This window comes from Pteropus vampyrus, unplaced genomic scaffold (genome assembly GCF_000151845.1).
Source record: "Pteropus vampyrus isolate Shadow unplaced genomic scaffold, Pvam_2.0 Scaffold106, whole genome shotgun sequence".
NCBI classification, from domain to species: Eukaryota; Metazoa; Chordata; class Mammalia; order Chiroptera; family Pteropodidae; genus Pteropus; species Pteropus vampyrus.
The window spans coordinates 2,491,076-2,497,937 of record NW_011888887.1 but is presented as its reverse complement, the minus strand read 5'-3'; the positions used below and the strand labels follow the sequence as shown (position 1 = coordinate 2,497,937).

The 6,862-nt window shown below is 32.4% G+C and overlaps 1 protein-coding gene and 1 pseudogene across 1 annotated transcript in view; one reads left to right on the top strand and one right to left on the bottom strand.

Annotated features, from left to right (window-relative positions):
* The window catches only part of FBXL17 (F-box and leucine rich repeat protein 17), a gene marked incomplete at its 5' end in the record, with an annotated part of 449,450 nt that overhangs the window by 104,882 nt on the left and 337,706 nt on the right, over nucleotides 1–6,862 (top strand). The window lies entirely within an intron of this gene.
* LOC111743070 lies at nucleotides 2,688–2,806 on the bottom strand (annotated as a pseudogene).

The following is a 6,862-nucleotide window of genomic DNA, read 5'->3' as shown; positions in this document are numbered from 1 at the left end:
CATGCTTTTAAATGATACCTGATTAGTGTAAAGTTTTGTAATATCTGAAATATCTGTAACCCATATAAAGCCCAGGCAGTTTGTTACCTAGGCCTAATAGAATCCCATTCAGTGAAGGAAGAGGTTTGTAACTAAAAAACAATTTAAATATTTGTGTTGCTCTTGAAAATGCCAAAGGGCCACACAGTCATAATAAACATTAGAATTCTAAAAGATCTTCTGGCAAAGAATGTGGTATTGAATTCACGATATATTCTTAGAAAACTAATCGAAGAAAATACAAAACAACAGCAAATCCTTAAGATGTTTATTAACCTCAGATAAACAAAAAGTTGTGCAGAAAAGAAGTAACAGTATCTCACTACCCTGCTTAGCTCTGAATATTGTTTATATGGTCATAATTATGTAAGCATTAATTATAATATAACTAGGTAGGAAACATTGTATGTATATTAGATCTGGGGGTGGGGAGAGGAAATACAGCTCAACCTTTATTTTCATATTGAAATGATAATGCCTAAAACTTGAAATCGAGAAGTAGCAACATACACATGATATTTAGAGATATGGAAGTAAATTCCAAACTAATCATCTGAAAGAACCGAAAATGCATATTACTTCTTAGAAGAAGGAAATGGGAGAGGGAGAAGAGTCTGCTGTTTTTTAAAAAAGACAAACCTGAAGTTATTTGCTAATTCAAGTCAGATGTATATGTAATTTTAATAAAATGGAAGCTAAAAATAAAAAAAGCCTTAGCCCAATGATAAATATTTTGACTTTAACTTAGCTGATGCTTTGTTCGAATGTCAAGATAGCACTGATTATCTTTAGAAGACATCATACTTAATTAAGTTACCTAATATTAATTGAATGTCTGCAGTGTGCCAGGCATAGCGTTAGATGTAAATGTAAATTAGACAATAATGCTTCCTTTCAAGGAATTTGTGGTCTAGTCAGGAGATGAGATATATGTAAATAACCTAAAAGGAAGATAGTGCAAAATACCTGTCAGGTGAGCAGGCTTTCCAGATGCCTTCTTGTTTCTGAGTTTTGCTTTAAGCCTTGAGTTAATAGTACAGCTAATATTTCTAGTGATCTTGGCCTCATTTATAAGTGGCAGAGTTGGCTTCATTCTAGATCTTAATCTGTTTTTCCAGTCTTGGTGATCTTTATCTTTTTCTCGTGGTTTGCTCTGCTCCGCATTTTTTGGGTGGACTTTACCTAGGAAGATGCTTGTCCCAGTTGGAGAAATCCGGTAGGCAGGAACAGAATGTCTTTATCAGTAGCTTCATTTTTATTTCTAATTTTACTTTTACTTAGAACAAATGTTTCTTCTTTTGTCAACAAATGTTTTTTGAGTACCTGTGGTGGGGCAGAGGTAAAGGTACTGAAAAGTTGTTTATAATATTTGTATGAGATAGGAACCAGATGCCCTCTCAGATTTCCTTCCAGTCTAGTCCTTTGGGTCGGTGGCTGTTCTGACTAGAAGAGTGAAAATTGAGGAATATGGTTTTACAGATGAGAAAACAGGCCTAGAGAGGTTTAGTGACTTATCTCAAGACAAAGAGCTGGCTATTTTCGGAGTCAACAGAGAAGCCAGTTTTCCAAGTTTTTGCTAAAATGTGTCCATATTTATCATATGCCTGGTTTTTTGCTAAGCACTTTTACATAGATTTCTACTTTATCACAATAGCTCTATGTTTTAGATGTTATTTATTGCCCATGCCCAATAACTAGATGAAAAGGATGGAATCTGGTTTTAGTAACATGTTTATATCTAAGTTTTCCTAAGTAATTTGTCTGTGGTATTGTTTATAAAAACCTTAGAAGAATTTGCATTATTTTGGATTTTAAGACATTCATTATCTGATTTTCAAACAATTTAAAGGAAAATAATGTGTGAAAATAAAGTTAACATTGTGCGGAAGTAAAGTAACGTGTCTTACATGTTAGAAATGACATCCTGGGCGCTGGAACTAGATCATGTTATAGTTCTGGTCAGTCTTTCCGTGAACACAAACCCAGAGGACTCCTTAGGGTTGAGCCTAAATATGAGCCCAACACAGTTCTATTATAGTCCCACAAACTAGGAAAACCTGTTGCTACTGAATTAAAAGTCAGTTATTGGTTTGCATAAAATAAAAACCAAAAGTACCCCAAATCTATCCTTTCTCTTTTATGAATATCCCCTTGAATCTGCCCAGATGTAGGGCTTAATGACCAAACATTGAAAATCATATTGGTTTCTAAGTTTATGATTTCATAAAGTGCTCCAAAAAAAGATTATAAGAACAATCAAATCAGAAAGTTAAAATCCATTTTATGGAGTATATGCAAATTAAGTCTTCAGGATACTGGAACATACTTTTTATTTATAAAATTATTATCTTATGCCACAATTATGTACTGTGTTAATGTTCTTCAGGGTTTGGGAAAAAAACATATTTTAGTATGCCAGAGAATAAACAAATGTATTTTGAGAGATATGTATATAAACCTTTCTTCAGGATTGATTAAATAATCTCTTTGATGGAGATAATACTCAACATGCTTTTCTACTAAGTTGTACAAGTCCTTTGTACACTCACTAAAGCCACACTAATTTTTTTTTTTTTTTAGACGAGGCAACCCTTGGTTGACCTCACAGATTGCAAGGACCTTTTCAGTTTACAATCCCTTAGTTTTTATGCCTACAGAACCTGGTTTTCCTAGGTGGTCTCCCATCCAAGTACTAACCAGGCCCAATGCTGCTTAGCTTCTGAGATCAGACGGGATCGGGCATGTTCGGGGTAGCATGGCAGTAGACTAAATTATTTTTAATAACATAGATATGTGTATAAAATAGCATATTTAGTATGCAGGTTGCACAGTGCTCTATTGGAATAAATCTGTGACTGAGTAGAATATATGTAGTTGGTTCTGGGGAGGACATTAAGATTAACTTAAATATTGATACTGAATGATTTCCTGAAGGGCATAATTCAGTAACTCTGACAGCTTTACCAAGGAGAAAGCAGAGGGCAGGACTGTTCTTTGTCCTTACCGTTCTAATTTAGCTCACCTTTGTAGGGTAAAAAAATATTTTTATGAAATTATGGATTATCTTAAATTATTAAACATTACTTCTACAAATTAACATGTTGTATCTTTCCTTGGAATAGAATTAAATAGGAATCTGTCACTTTTTAATATTACACAATTAATGCCTGAGAAATTAGAGGTGTTTATGATTTACATTTTATCTTAGTGTTCAGTTCATCCCTTAGGAATAAGTGATGTCTTGATGATTATTTCAAATCCCTACTGGATCATAAAACTTAGTCAAATCACTGATTTAAATAATGGGGGACAGAGTTTCCTTTCTCTGTGGGTTTTGAATTAGGGAAGAAGCTATGTGTAGGCAGAGAATTTTGGAAATTGGTAATTGGTGTCTTATCCCCTCTGAAAAAACAGAGCATATATAATTTAGCTAAATCCAAGGGAATAATTGACTTAAATGTTGCAATTTTTTATAAGTTTATTCCTCTTTCTTTCTAGAAGCACAGTTTGCCATTTAAGAGCTATTTTACCAGTAAGTTTCTTTAATATCATGTAGCTTGAAAATTCCTTAAATTTGAAGTATTTATGCCATAATAAATTGTTTCTGTGAGTTCTAAGCATGAATTTATCTAATGGTATCTATATTGTAGAAAAAGGCAATTCACACTTATTTCATGGATACTTCTCTACAAATTCTTAATTATTTGCCTAATTACTTTTCAAGTTCTATTTCTAGTTCTAATTTTCCCTAATCGTGCATGCTACATGTTAGAGCCAAGGGGGATGGGCCAGGTGGGGCCAGCTGTTGTTAACATCTGACATACTTTATTTTCTCTTGTAAAGAAAACAAAAGGGAGAGAGAAAGGAATAGAATTTTATGAGTGATACTGGTAATGTGACATTGAAACAACCATTAGTGATAAGATAGTGCTTCTGCAATTCAAAGGCCTTTGGAGAGGTGGCACCTTACATTATGCTTTAACAAATATAAAAATATCAGTAAGGATTTAAAGTAATACATTTAATAGGCATGAATCATTTGAAGACAGTTTTCAAAGAACCATTCCACATGCTTAAATACAAGGAGTACCATTATAGAAAACCTGCTGAGGCACAGAAATGATGATTAAAAAAAAAATACCTTTTTTTCCTAGAATAAAATGTCCTTTCTGTAATTCTTCTGACCTCTCTTTAAAGGGAAATTTCATATACAGGTTGGGAAAGCTTTGCTTTTCTACATTAGCTTCAACAATTGCTTCGATCATGCAGTAACAACTTTAAATGTTTGTTCTCAGACTGTTTTATTGAGATAGTGATCTGTGTTTACTTGTTGAGCCGATTTATGATTATTGTTCTTTAGAATCTCTTAGATCATCGATATAGAATCTAAGTTAGTCTTTTAGAAGATCCAAAGACTCTACTCAGGGGCCTCAGATTGTTGCATTAGATTATGCCTTTTCTAAGTCTACGAATGTAATGGATTCATCTGGATGATGGTCCAGATTTGCTATGCATAATGAGAATTTGAGAATTTTCCAAGTTTAACATAAAGAACAATAGTAGTACCTGTTACTCAGCTTTGTGGATGAAACAGTGTTTGCCTCTCTGCTGTCAGGGAAATTTGACATCTATAAAGCTCTTTTGGGAGCCTCGAGTTATTTCTGTAACTTTTTACCTTCATATCAAAGCAAGACATAGTCTAATATGTGTTTCATATATCTTTCTATATGTAGTAAAATATACTTAAATGGTATTAAATTCTCAGGCATTGCCAACTTTCAGATAACAAATGACTGCTGGAATCTCACCAAACATATTACTCTGCTTTTACCTTATTTTAGTCATTTCATTTGTTCCAGAAATTCTAGAAGCAATTTGAAAATCATGTTCTTTCAGAATGATGGTTTGTCAGAATTTGTTATCAACATGGTATTCTGTCTTAATAAAAAGCTTGCTGATTTGATTTTGTACTTATGATGCTTTTTAACTGTCAAGCCCTGTTCTTCAATCATATCTTAGTATGTTTCCCATTGTTGTTTAATTTTTTTCTGAATACTCAACACCTAAGCCAGTTTTATGTTTGGTAACAAAAAATAACCCAGTTATGAAATTGTAAAAGTGGGATGAATCTTAGGAATAAACTAGTAGTTGTTACAGATTAAGTAACTTTTCAAGGTATGACGATATTGATCTCCAAAATGCTTATGACAATTTATGCTTTCACAAGTAAAGGAAGGGAGTACTTGTGCAAGAGCTTCTTTAAGACTCAGCAGTTTGCTAGGTACACACACACACACACACACACACACACACACATACATACATACATATATACATATTTTATAGAGGCTATTGTAGCCTCTATATGTCAAAGAGATATATGCAAGAATGTTAATTGCAATATTGTTTGTAATAAGTTTGACACCAATTAATAACGTAATTGATAAATAAGTCACTGCATATTAAAGATTAGGAAATGCTTAAATTAACAAAGATCTACAAGTATCGGTATGCCTACATCTCAGCAACATAACGTTGAATGAAAAGATAAAAGCAAATTGTAGAAGGATATATACAACATACTATTCGTATAAAGAATAAAACCTGTAAAATGCTACTTATGTAGGATTGGTGGAATATTATTGAGCTTTACAAAAGGTTTATATAATGTGGAGAAATGTGTGTTATGTATAACAGGGTAGAATTTTGTCTATGATTATAGCTACAAGAAAGTGACTACATAATGTATTTATTGTTGTATGTCCTTCTGTTTGTAATCTACTTGTCTTGTAGTTTTGCCAGCTTCTTTGGCACAATGTCAAGGAGTTTTATGAATTTTGAAAAGCAGATATTAATTAGATTGTATCAGAATAATAAAGTTTCACTGAAGAAAGATTTCATTAAACTGTTTCTTGATTCATTTGATAAGGGATCAGGCATTTATTGAGTAGCTGTTGTATATCGAGTTCTAAACTAAAGGGATCAGACTTGATTTTCCTATTCCAACTAAATAAGAAAATAATTATAGCTGAAAACAGTATCTTCGAATAAACATGAGAAGATTTATACCCTTATTAATAACGAAAGAACTCTAAATGAGAACACAATGAGATCTTTTTTACCTTGAAGGTTGGTGAAAATAAGAAATGTGATAATTCCTGGTGGTGGAGAAAGGAAAATTCTCCTTAATGGCTGGTATCAATCAGTATAGTCTTTCTGGAAGGCAGTGTAGCAAAATCACTCAAAATTGAAGGGCACATATTCTTTGACCCAGGAGTTGTACTTCAAAGAATCATTGCAGATGTTTTCCAAAATATATGTACAAGGATATTTATTGAAGTATTGTAATAACAAAACAACAAAACTAGAGATAACTTAGATATCCATCAGTATGGGATTGGTTAGATAAATTTGTATTTTCACATGATAGAATACTGTGCAGCTATTAAGTAATTGAGATAGACCTGTGTATGTTGATATGAGTCTTCAAGACACTGTAAGTGAAAAAAGAAAGCAGCAGAACAGTGTATCAGGTATATAGATTATAGATATGTATACACATAAACACACACACATACACACACATATGTATATATACATATACACACACACATATATAAAATTAAAAAGAAGACAAGTACATTTACTGTATACAAACATATGCATTAAATAGTTTTTGTAAGCAATTATAAGAAACTTTAAGAGTGATTATCTTTAGAAAATGAAAGCGAGGAGAAGATGCCTTTTACTTTTCAATTTGTACCTTTTAGTACCCTTTGTATTTTCTAAACTAATATATGTTTAACTAATATTTTTTAATGCC